The sequence below is a fragment of the Rhinatrema bivittatum genome, chromosome 2 (assembly GCF_901001135.1).
Source record: "Rhinatrema bivittatum chromosome 2, aRhiBiv1.1, whole genome shotgun sequence".
Taxonomy (NCBI): Eukaryota; Metazoa; Chordata; class Amphibia; order Gymnophiona; family Rhinatrematidae; genus Rhinatrema; species Rhinatrema bivittatum.
Window position 1 is genome coordinate 415,019,628 of NC_042616.1, and position 13,125 is coordinate 415,032,752.

The window sequence follows — 13,125 nt, forward strand, 5'->3', positions numbered from 1 at the left end:
GTCACTCACACTCTCTTAATTTATATAGAGAGAAAGCGCGCGAGAAAGAGAAAAAGCGAGAGAGTGAGACCAGTATTCTGCATGGTTAGATATTTTACATAAACATAGTACATGCCAAACCGTTAAAGGTATAGGATTTTTTTTTTTTGTAACAAACAGGACCAAGAAAAAAGTTTGTGAGCCGCAATAATGAGAATTGCAAGTGCTTATCATAATACCTTTGTTTAACTGAAACCAGTCTTTCCTTGTCCAATAAAAAGGTATAAATTAAATTCCATGTTTCTTCAAACATAATACTGTACAAAGTAGGAAAAATAAGTAATTCAGGATCAATGTGTGTAATACTATGCAAGCCCCCCCCCCCCCCCCCAAGTTTTTTTGGCACAATTGGTTAATTAGAATAAGATGTTTAAATAGCTGGGTAACACCCCCTCCTGCGAGTAAATCTGAATTACTGCGTTTGGGCATCCCGTCTTACATAAAGGTCCAAAAGGTTTTCAGCTTGATCTCCACTATAAAAGTTAGTGGGAACTCATCATGCTATGATCAAAAGAAATTTCAGAGGACCTATGAAAGAGAAATTGATGCTCAGCTGTCTAAACAGTTATAAAACCATTTCCAAACATGTGGGTTTCCATCCTTATTCTAGAATGTGGAGGAATACTCAAATCCAATTGAGAAGAACATAATGCCTCTGATGAATGGAATGGAAGTAAAATCTGCAAAATATGGAACTCCCCTGTAAGATATTTAAAACAAGTTTTGAATTTACTCCTAAAAGCAACAGGAAGACAATGAAGTTCGATTAGTAAGAAGGTAACATGTTCTGATTATTTTGCTCCTAGTAAGAGTTTAGCTGCTGTAATCTGGAGCAGCTGCATCCAATTCAAATTAGCCACTGTACAACTATAATAAAGAGTTACAGTAGTTAAGGCAAATAGTTCTTATGAGAATTTTTGGAAGGTTCTGGAGGTTTGTTAGATAGGCAGTCAGGTTTTAGACCTGGACATGGCACAGACTTGGTAATGATATCTTTAGCAGATGTCTTTTGCTACCTTGATGCTGATTGATCAATATTTTTTATCCTGTTGGAGCTTTCCAGAAAGTTTGATCTGGTAGGCCACCAGTTTCTCTCGGAAAGATGTGAGCAGGCAGGTTTGAATGAGCAGGTGTTAGTCTGGATTGCGTTCTTTTTGAAAGGAAAGACAGGTGGTGCAGGTGGCAGACATACTTGCAATCAATGGTTTTACAGACAAGCGTTCCTCAGGGCTCCTGCCTTTCATCCTTGTTTAACATTTTCTATAAGTCCTATGGCTGATCTTTTTCAGACCAACACGCCAAGAAGGCCATGGTACTAGACTTCCTAGCAGGATATCACTGCATATATTTATGCAGATGGCATTCAATTTCTGGTGCCTACTGATTCAAGCATAGCTGCAACTGTTGATCTAATTAGTAACTCTTTGACCAAGATTTCTTGTTGGATGAATGCTAGTAAACTGGTTTTGAATAAGGCCTAAACCGAAATTCTTGAAATAGGAAGGTTTGGCGACTTGGAGAACTGCATGGTACAGACTATATTGGATGGCAGTTATAGAGATTTTGGAGAGTGTTAAAAGCATGGAGTCATGGACTCCAGCTTCTCTTTGGTACCATACGTTTCTCAGATGGTTCTGTGTGCTTACTTGCAATTAGGAATGGTAAGGCAAGTAAAGCCCTATCTAGATGATTGTGCTTTCCAGGCAGTGGTTTCATGTTTAATTCCTGAGGCATTAGATTAATGGAATATTTTGTTGATAGGGATGCCAATTGCTGCGATCAAGAAGCTACAATTTATTCAAATTAGTGCAGCTAGGGTAATTTGAGGTAAGAGGAGAAATCAGTTTGCTTCCATTTGTTACCGTGTTGGAGAGAAAGTTTAAAATTACTAACAGTCGTTTTTTGCTGTTTGCAGAGCAAAGGTACAGAGTACTTGTATAAGTTGGAATGGTAATTTCAGGCTGGGCCTTGCATTCTTCACAGGGTTTTAAGTTGTCAAATTCAATGGGATATGGATTTTTGTTGCAGTGTTTTCGTAAAATAACTTGTACCAGCATAGATCCACAACTATGGAATACAGCTGTGACCTATTGTGGGCTGAAAACTAGTTAAAAGATAGAAAACAGAGTAGGGCTAAATGGTAAATTTTCCCAATGGAGAAAGGTGCCCCAGGGATCTGTTCTGGGACCACTGCTTTTTAATATTTTTTTTTTTTATAAATTACCTTAAAATGGGAACAAGTGAGATGATCAAATTTGCTGACACATTTATTCAAAGTTGTTAAATCACAAGAGGATTTTGAAATTTTCCAAGAATACCTTGCAAAACTGGGAGATTGGATGTGCAAATAGCAAAAGAAATTTAATGTGGACAAGTGCAAAGTGATGCACTTAGGGAAGAATAACCCAAATTATAGCTACACCTTGAAAGGTTCCACATTAGGAAAAGGAAAAGGATCTAGGAGTCATCGTTGGTATGCTGAAATCCTTTGTTTAATGTGCAGCAGCAGCCAAAAAAGCAAGTAAAACGCTAGGAATTTTTAGGAAAGGAATGGAGAATAAAATAGAGAATATCATAATGGAGAAATTATTTACCTGATAATTTTGTTTTCCTTAGTGTAGATAGATGGACTCAGGACCAATGGGTATAGTGTACTCCTGTTAGCAGATGGGAGACGGAGTCAGATTTCAAAGCTGACATCAGCCTACACGTACCCGTGCAGGAAGCTTAGCTCTTCAGTATTCTCCTCGAAGAGCAATTGTAGATTTATGTTAACTTGATTAACTAGGACTGGTTCAACTGATTTCCAACTGGAGACCGCCAGTGCACTCAACCGGATAACGCCGACAACTATGGGTGTCTTGAACTAGGGGTAATACCTGGCTTACTCATGCATCTCTTGTTCTCGGGGTTTTTCACCCAAGGTTCCCGGATTCCGGGGCAGCCGTGGGCGGGGTGCTGAGTCCATCTGTCTACACCAAGGAAAACAAAATTATCAGGTAAGTAATTTCTCCATTTCCTAGCGTGTAGCTAGATGAACTCAGGACCAATGTTTCTTCCCGCTGTGAAGGACGAATAGTTGGTTCGTCTTTCGCACAGATTCTGATCTTTCCAGGTATCAGATTAGGAGTCTGCTGATGTTTAGATGGCGAAGAAGGCGTGAGTCTTCCAAGACCTTATGCTCATCTGGAGATGGCAACGAGATGGTTTGGTTTAGATGAAATTGAGAAACCACCTTCGGTAGGAAGGAGGGGACAGTGTGTAGCTGAATGACTCCTGGTGTGAACCTGAGGAACAGTTCCTGACAGGATAACGCTTGAAGCGCGGAGATACGACGGGCTGAACATATTGCCACTAGGAATGCAGTCTTCAAGGTCAGGAGACGTAATCACAGGGCGCGTATTGGTCTGAAGGAAGTTCCTGCTAGGAAGTCTAGTACTAGACAGATTCCATAGGGGCACCAGCCACTTTAATGGTGGTTGGATTTGTTTGACCCCTCTCAGGAAGCGGGAAACATCTGGATGTGTTGATAGGCTGGTGCCATCCACTTTGGCTCTGAAGCAGGCCAGCGTGGCCACCTGAACCTTGAGTGAGTTGAGGGACAACCCCTTCTTCAAGCCGTCCTGCAGAAATTCCAGGATCATGAGAAATTTCACTGTCCGCGGAAGGATCTCGCGGTCTTCATACCAGGCTTCAAATACTCTCCATATTCGTATGTAAAGCTAGAGATGTGGAGAACTTGCGTGCTCGGAGCAAGGTGTCAATTACTGCCTTAGAGTATCCGCTTTTCTTCAAGCGAGTCCTCTCAAGGGCCAGACCATAAGAGAAAATAGAGTCGGCTCTTCGTGGAGGATCAGTCCTTGCCGGAGAAGGTCCCTGTGTGGAGGTAGGCACAGAGGGTTCCCCGCAAGAAGTCTTCGCATGTCTGTGTACCATGGCCTTCTTGGCCAGTCCGGGGCCACTAGAAATACTAGTCCCCTGTGGTGCTCTATCTTGCAGATGATCCTTCCCAGTAGTGGCCATGGGGAAAAAGCATACAGCAGGTCTTCCTGTGGCCAGGTCTGGATGAGGGCATCGATTCCCCGGGATTGCGGTTCTCGTCTGCGGCTGAAGAACTTGTGAACTTGGGCGTTGGACCAGGTTGCCAGTAGATCCATGGCTGGGGTTCCCCAGCGGTTTACTATCAACTGGATGGCTGTGGTCGACAGCGTCCATTCCCCTGGGTCTAGACTCTCTCTGCTGAGATAGTCCGCAGAGACATTGTCTTTTCCCATGATGTGTGAGGCTGAGATGCCTTGCAGGTTTGTTTCCACCCATGCCATGAGGGGGTCTATCTCCAGGGAAACCTGTTAGCTTCTGGTTCCTCCCTGGTGGCTGATGTAGGCAACTGTAGTGGCGTTGTACGACATGACTGACAGACTCGCCCCGGAGTCTGTGGCTGAATTGTAGACAGTCTAGTCTGACTGCTCGGGTTTCCAGCCGGTTTATGTTCCATCCCGCCTCTTCCTTGTCCCATTGTCCCTGGGCCGTCAGTTCCTGACAGTGGGCTCCCCACCCTCACAGGCTTGCATCCGTGGTGAGTAAGATCCAGTTCGGTGGGGATAGTTTTACTCCCTTGCTCAGATGGTCTTCCTGTAGCCACCATTGGAGCTGGGTCCGAACCTCTGCTGGTAGCTGGAGGTGAATGGAGTAGTTCTAGGATGTCGGATTCCATCGTGACAATAAGGATCGTTGTAGTGGGTACATGTGGGCCCTTGCTCATAGAACAACTTCCAGGGTTGATGTCATGAGACCGAGGACTTGGAGGTAGTCCCATACCTTGGGGCGAGCATAGTTCAACAGTTTTCGTAGCTGACCCATCAATTTCCTTCTCCTTGGAGGGGGAAAGACAACCTTGTCTTGATTGGTGTCGAATCGAACTCCCAAGTACTCTAGCGATTGGGAGGGCTGCAGGCAGCTCTTTGCTGTGTTGACGACCCACCCGAGATTCTGCAGCAGATTCTTGACTCTGGTGGTCGCCTGGTGATTTTCCTCTGGAGATTTTGCCCTGATCAGCCAATCGTCCAGGTAAGGGTGAACAAGGATTCCTTCTTTCCTCAGCGTTGCCACCACTACTACCATAATTTTGGTGAAGGTCCGAGGGGGCGGTAGCTAGTCCGAAGGGTAGCGCCTGGAACTGGTAATGATGGTCCAGTATCGCAAAGCGTAGGAAGCGCTGATGGTCGTGATGGACCGGAATGTGGAGATAGGCTTCAGATAGATCCAGTGAAGTCAGGAATTCTCCCGGCTGTACTGCCCTTATGACAGAGCATAGTGTTTCCATGCAGAAGTGTGGTACCCTCAGGTAACGATTGACAGTCTTGAGGTCCAGGATGGGCCGGAACGTTCCTTCCTTCTTGGGAACGAAAAAATAGATGGAATAGTGACCAGTATTTTGTTGGTGCGTGGGCACCGGCGTTATCGCCTTTAGGCTGAGTAGTTTTGCAGGGTCATTACTGCTACATCACTGCCGTCCTCTTGGAGAAGGAGTGGCACGGTGATCTCATAAATTTGACTGAAGGGATGCTGTTGAAGTCCAGATAGTATCCCTCTCGAATGATGGTTAAGACCCACTTGTCTGATGTTATCTCGACCCATCTTTGGTAGAAGAGGGTAAGTCTGCCCCCCCCCCCCCATGACTTCTTCCTGTGGATGGGTCTGCTGATTCTCATTGTGGGGTGCGGCCGGAGCCTGTACCTGAGCCTGCTTCCCTCTTGTTGTGTGTTCTGAAAGGACTGGGACCTGCCTGCGGCGTGAGGTGCTTGGTAGTATGTGTTCTTGTACGGTCTAAAGCGCTGGGTCCTCTGCCCTTGGTTCTTCAGGGGGAGGAGCGCTGGTTTCTTTTGTTCCTGTCCTCTGGTAGACGAGGTACTGGAGATTCGCCCCATTTGTTGGCTAACTTCTCCAATTCACTTCTGAACAAGAGGGATCCTTTAAAAAGCATTCTCGTAAGGTTCGCTTTGGAGGTCGAATCGGCCAACCAATTTCGGAGCCATAGTTGTCTTCTGGCTGCCACTATGGCGGAGACGCCCCTGGCTGAGGTGCGCACTAGGTCTGAGGTCACATCTGTGAGGAAGGATATCGCCGGTTCTAATGTTTCACCAGACGTGGCTGCGTCTCTGGAGAGAAGCAAGCAGGCACGTGTTACTACGGCACAGCAGAAGTAATTTGCAGGGTCATTGCTGCTACATCAAAGGTCTGTTTAAGGATGGCTTCCTGACGTCTGTCCTTGGCATCCTTGAGTGCCACTCCTCCTTCGACCGGGATTGGTTGTGCACTTGGGAATTGCGCAGACCATAGCGTCCACTTTTGGAAACCGTAGGAGTTCCTTGGCCATGGGTTCCAGGGGATATAGGGCTTCTAATGCCCATCCTCCTTTGAAGCTGGCCTCCGGGGCATTCCATTCCAGGTCAATCAGTTGTTGATGGCCTGCAACATTGGGAAATAGCATGATGCCTGACAGAGACAACAAAACGGGGTTAAGTCTTCGGCTCCGCTGTGGTGCCCGTGCCTGGAATGGCAAGCATCTTCAGGGTCAAAGACACAAGGGCTGGTAACTAGTCTTTGGAGAAGAATCGCAGCATGGTTCAGTATGGTTCCATCCCTGGAGGGATTTCCCCTTCCTCAAGGGAGTCAGTCTCGTCCCCCGAGGTGTCTGTATCCCCTGTAGGGAGGCTCTTGCCTAGCTGGGGCACGTCTCGAGAGGTCCAAGAGGTGCTTGGAAGGTCTTGTGCTTCTGGTGGAGACTGAGGCTGTGTTGCAGGTGGTGCCGATTGCGCTTGGACAAAGGTTTGCAGCCCTTTGAAAAATTCCATTCAGGAAAAAGTCCCTGGGTCCATATTGAATCCAGGCGGGGTTATGGTGGAGGCCCCCGAGGTGCCTTCCTGTGTAGGCGCCGATTCGGATATACAGAAATCCAGGGTGCTATCATTAGTGGAACCGGATCCCTCTACTGGCCGTGGGGGCCTTGCTTAGGCTCCCCCTGAGCCTCTTCACACTGCTGGCATAAGGTGGAGCCCACTTCAGGTTGCGCAGCTCTCAGGTGGCAGGCTGGGCAGAGGGCTTGTCCCTTGGCCTTCTTGGCCGGCGGTGCCATGATTTGTGCACGTGGAGTGACTCAAAACTCGTCTGTGCGCGATGGTATGCTCGTTGGGAGGCTTGTGTGCTCCGGGTGCGCCGACGATGTGCGTGCAGGACGCGCAAGATGTGTGCGCCGCTGTGCACCCGGCGGTATGTGTGCGTTCGGGCCTTTTGTGTGGGTCGCTATGCGTCTGGCACCGTTATGTGTGTCGCTGTGCGCACGGCACAGATGTGTGCTCCACTGTGCGCACGGCTCAGTTGTGCAGACAATACTGTGGGTCAAGGGGGAGAAATGGCGCCAACAAGCATGCAGGCAAGATGGGGACCCCCCCAGAGGGTCTCCAAGTGGATGGACCCTCGCACCGGATAGGGGTCTAGCTCAGACGGAGCTGCTCAACCCGATTTAACACACGCTGGAAGGGACGATCTGTGTGGCTATTCGAGCCTCGGAGACAGGAGACTTAGAAGATGTTTCTACCTTACCTGGTCTCGGCATTTCCCAGTCTTGTGCTGGGCGGTCTCCGGCTGCAGGGGGAGAGGGAATTACTTTCACCGCCGCGCTCTATTCTGCACCCGCTGCCTCTCAGCCACTCTGGGGGCTAAGTCCACGTTGGGAGCCGGCTACCGAACAGAGGCTTACCTCTGAGGGATCTCAGAAATCACCTCAGGAATTCTCGACTGGGGGAGGGACCCTTAGGTATCACCACAGGAGAGCGGGGCTTGTCTTCTTGAGGTAAATTTTATTTCTTCTTTGTTATAAATTGCTAACACTATTCTAGTGTGTGGAAGTATCCCTATCTGTTTTAGGAGATGGAGAAATGCTGAAGAGCTAAGCTTCCTGCACGGGTATATGTAGGCTAACGTCAGCTTTGAAATCTGACTCAGTCTCCCATCTGCTATCAGGAGTATACTATACTCATTGGTCCTGAGTCCATCTGGCTACATGCTAGGAAATGCCTCTGTATCACTCCATGATGTGTACTCATCTTGAGTATATGCAGTTCTGGTCACATCATCTCAAAAAAGATATAGCAGAATTAGAAGAGGTACAGAGAAGGGCAACCAAAATGATAAAGGGGATGAAGTGATTTCCCCTATGAGGAAAGGTTAGAGTTAAGGACTGTTCAGCTTAGAGAAGACAACTGAGGGGAGATATGATAGAGGTCTATTAAATAACATTGGTAGCGGGATATCCCCTTCTCTCCCCCCTAACCATCTCAGTCCCTTTGACTAAACCAGGCAATAAAACAAAGTAAACAAGATAAGTGAATATAAAAGGCTGCAGATTTGTTAAACTAATCATAGAATCCTATCTGTGTACTCGAGCTGGAATAACCTCTTAAACACACATTACCGAGGCTTTGTTTTACTGCCATCCAACTGTAGCCAAGCAAGACAGCCTCTTGTATCCAGTTCCCCGCCACGTTTCCAAGCAAGGGAGCCATCTTCCAGGCATAACATGCCCAAACTGTATTCAAACTACCATCCCCAAATGAGAATTCACCGATAGATTCCTCTGCCCAATCCAAAAGTTGGTTACCCCCCCCCCCCCAAACCTGGCTTGGGTACCCCTGCCAAAGGCATGAGGCAGTGTATTGCTTGCCTTATGCCCTCCAAAAAGCCTAGCTGCAGCCTGTGAATATAGGCACGCAAAAAATTCTTTCCAAGACCTCCAGTAAAGTGTTGCTAAACAGATCCCGGCGTATGTCAGATAAACGTATCCTATCCAGTCTGTAAAATTCCTCACATTGTGTATTGGCCCACTCGTGCCTAATCTGCTGCCCCTCCCAACTTCTGCATCCAAATTTCCACCTGTTTACTTTTTTTTTTTTTTTTTTTTTACAGTCTGTCTTTCACAGTTTCAAGTCACACCGTTTGATCTGCGGTAAGATCTCTGACCACAAAAAATGCGCAAACAGAAACTAATTTAGCAAAATCAGCCCTGATATGCTGGATCACCTGCCTGTAAGAAAATCTATCCAAGTTGTTGACACCCATATGTATTACTATAGCATCTTGCCAGGTACAAATGCCCAACTTGCATTGGATACCAGCGCATACCACCTTGCCCCATCCAGCAAATAAGGACCTCCATGTGAGGCCAGATCCAAGTGAGACCCATATGGCTGATCTTTGGCCATCATGGCTACCCAATGAAAAAAAGGAGTGTCCCACAATTCGGACCGTCCTTCACCCCTGGGGCAGACCTGCAAAGAAATTGAACACTGAATATAGTTATTCATTGGTCTAACATACAAATTCACTGTAGAAGACCTCCATCTACTTATCTTCTGTATAGTCTCTATGTGAAGACCTGCTTGGACTACACTGGTGGCTGCACCAATTCTGAATGAATGGGTCCCAACTTACTTGTATTAGGACCGCTCTAAGCACTGCAGAAAATTGATATTTAGTAAGCTGGACACCATTGGTGTGTATTAGTAATGCTGCCCCTCCAGGGGGTCTGCAATCTAAATACTTATGTTCCTTAAAAGGAAAATGACTTGCGATTCAACCTGTCTCAAGCAGATTGTTAGTCCCCTGCCTGCGCTTATTTCTTAAAGCAATTGATGTGATTCTTCTATAAAATGATTAGAAAGTCCTCTTTCAAGTCTGCATTCGAATCAATTACTTTAAGAAATAAGAGCTTTATGCAATGACATCAGAGAGACACAGACCCTGTCATTGGGACAGTGGGTATTTAAAAATTATTTTTGAAGACATTATAGAAAGTGTGGTAGCGCCATGTTTCGTGGAACATTTTAACTGATGAGAGTGGTGAGTGATTCGGAAGATGAATGTTTTTTTCTATGTACTTTATGCATGTATTTTGATTTGTATTTCTTTTTTGAATAAGAATTCCCCTGATGCAGGCAGGGGTACATCTGAAATGCTGCAGCGTCGGGAAGCAGCAATTTATTAACTACAATGATTTCAAGTCGAATGGTTGGACAGAGGGATACATTTTCATAATTACACTGATTGAAGTATTTGGACTGAGAGCTGATACGTTCTTTAACATTACCTATCCATTCCAAGGGCTAGTGAAGTGCTGCTATAAGGAGAAATAACTGCTTAGAAAGTGGTCTAATGTTTTTCATCCTATCATATGAGCTCTTTCGATGAATGTCAGATGATCCTTTTGATGGTTACAAATTAAGTAGAAGTGCTCAACAATCAATAAAATGAACATATAACTGAACATAGGATTTGGATGTTTTAGAATGTTAATTTTGTGCTTTGAACACTGAAGATTCTAAGACAGTATGACCATGGACATATTATACATGGATTATTTTAGAAGGGTATGATTAGATATCTTTCATGGGGTTTATTTGATGATAAGAGATGCGTGCTGTGTGATGAAAAAATATTTGACCTGATTGAGTGGAGCAATTTGTTTTAATAGGTTGCTTTGGGGTCTTTTCAAGAGATTTGAGAGGTTTCATAAAAATCTTTTGTGATAAATCATCCATTTTGTATTTTTGATGAATAAATATATAAGATACATGAGAAAAAGCAAATTGTCACAAGCTGAATCTCTTAGGGGCCAATGCAATATTGGGCGTTCGGCTTAGCGTGGCGGAAAGCGTGCAGTTGAACGCACATTTTTCGAGTGCAGAGGGAACACGAATACAATATCTGATTTAATGTGTCTATAATGCGTGCGCAAAATCTGTGCACAGGGAATAGCGCCAATAGCATGTAAATCTTATTCAAATACACCAATTAGGTATTAGTACCTGATGCAGTAACGTGCACCGAAATTTTGTGCATTTTTAGCGAGTTTTTTTGCTTTCAAAATTTTGCACCTGCTTTATACTGGCGTTATTGTGTTAGTAGCTGCCAGTTTTTGAGGGTTTCCTGCTTTTTTGTTTTCCTAATGGATACTATTTCCTTGTCGTGTTGACTTTTTTGCGTCTGCGAGTAAGAATTAGGGCAACTACACAGGCAATAGCAAATAACCCTGCCAACAACAGAAGACCGGAGGACCATGCAGACCACGCAGAGCAGTCACAGATTAGCAAATGACTACCTCTTTCTAATTTTTATTTAAACCTGTCAATTGCATGTCCAATTTCTGGGCCATCAAGCTACCCTGGAGTTGGATGTCTGTGACAGATGCGTTACAGTTGAACGCTTATTAATTTGGAGTCTAACTAACAAGGGCCTTTTCAGGAGCCCTTTAATTCTGGGTCTGTTTGAAACGTGTACCTTTGTATACCGCCAGCACACAGCTTTGATAAGCTGTGATAAGCTGAGGATGTGGTTAGTCTGTTAGAAAAACACCTGATGGACCCTTGGTCTGACCCAGTATGGCATGTCTTATATTATGTTTCCAGGTGCAGCCCGGAGTCATCCAGAGACCCTGCAGGCGTGTTATTCGGCCATGCACAACTCTCCTAGGATTACCTGAGTCTGAAGGAGTGCGAGGATACAGTCTCAGCTCTAGAACAACTGAGACCCTGTACGAGGACCTGCGCAATGACATTGATCCCATTGCCTCTCGCAACCATGCGATTCCTGGGCTTGCGAAACCTCTGTGCATGCTGCATTTTTTTGCAACAGGAAGTTTCCAGAATACAATCGGACTGGTTTGCGGGATGAATCAGTCCTCACTTCGGTACTTTGAACAAGTCTTGAGGGCTATGATGAAACGTATGTGACAGTATATTTATTTCCCAGTGGACCCAGTGCAACTGCAGGAGATCCAGCATGGATTCTTTGACATAGCTGGGATGGCCAATATTTTGGGTGCAACAGACTGCACCCATATCGCACTTACTCCCAGCTTGAAACAGGAGAATGCATTCTGCAATTGGAAGACATTCCATTCGATGAATGTGCAGGTGGTATGTGACGCCAGTCAACTGATCCTGAATGTAGTTTTGAGGTATCCGGAGAGCTGCCATGATTCCTACATCCTTGCTCGTTCCTCGCTTGGAACAGATTTTCCCAAAGGGAAATATGGTGATGGCTAGTTGCTCAGTAAGTAACAGTAGGTATCAGAAGTCTTGATAGAGAACCAGGTGGCAAGGAGGAACGCACAAGTACAAGTTATTGTGGTGCATATGTTTCCTGGTGTTTTGTCAGTGTCAAAGATACAATATTTATTACCTCTTTTATAGGTGAAGCTGGCTACGGCTATAAGCTATGGGTGCTGACTCTGCTCCTGGTCCCGTACATTGCGTCAAAGATGGTACGAGGCACATACCAGCACTAGGTCTGTCATCAAGCGGATATTTGACATGCTGAAAGGACGATTCAGATGCTTGGACCAGTCAGGTGGTGCCCTACAGTACAGTCCTGAAAAGGTTGCATGCACTGTTATGGCCTGCTGCATGCTACATAACCTCGCATTGCGCTTTGGGCTGGAAGTGGAGGTCCCCGAAAACTTGGCCCCAGATCCACCTGTACAACCAGCTGCAGAAGCAGACAACAGTGCAAGGCTCGGAGGTTCACCGAAAGTTAATTGATGAGTATTTCTCATGTAGGTTCATAGAAGTCTTACAAATAACCCCTCTCCTCTGTCTAAGATATTTCCAATCTAAATCCATTCTTTTGTGTTTTCTATTTCAGGAGTTGTAATTGGAGTCTGAGAGGCACTGAAGGCTGTTCCAGGATTTTCTAATGTTATCTTTGTTTTCTGATTTCTTTTTAGTTAATAACTTTTCTACAGCCAAGTGTTTCTGTGGTTTAATGTAGTTCCTTAACATCCTTACTGACGCCCTGAACTTGGGTGCTTATGTCCATGGTATCCCTTCAAGGCGCCGGACTTGGGCATCCAAACAACCTGATGTCGACGGTCCAAGTCCGGCGCCTTGAAGGGACGCCGTGGTTGTTGACGTCCATGAGGGGCTGCATGAATGAACGCTTAAGTCTGGGGTGTCCCTTAAAAGCGCCAAACTTGGCCTGCCGACCTTGTCATTTGGATGCCCACGTCCGGCCCCTTTAACGAACTCTCTA

The 13,125-nt window shown here is 45.7% G+C and overlaps 1 protein-coding gene across 7 annotated transcripts in view; it reads right to left on the bottom strand.

Annotated features, from left to right (window-relative positions):
- TMEM184B (transmembrane protein 184B) overlaps nucleotides 1-13,125 on the bottom strand; it is a 269,118-nt gene that overhangs the window by 145,884 nt on the left and 110,109 nt on the right. The gene's annotated exons all lie outside the window — the stretch shown is intronic.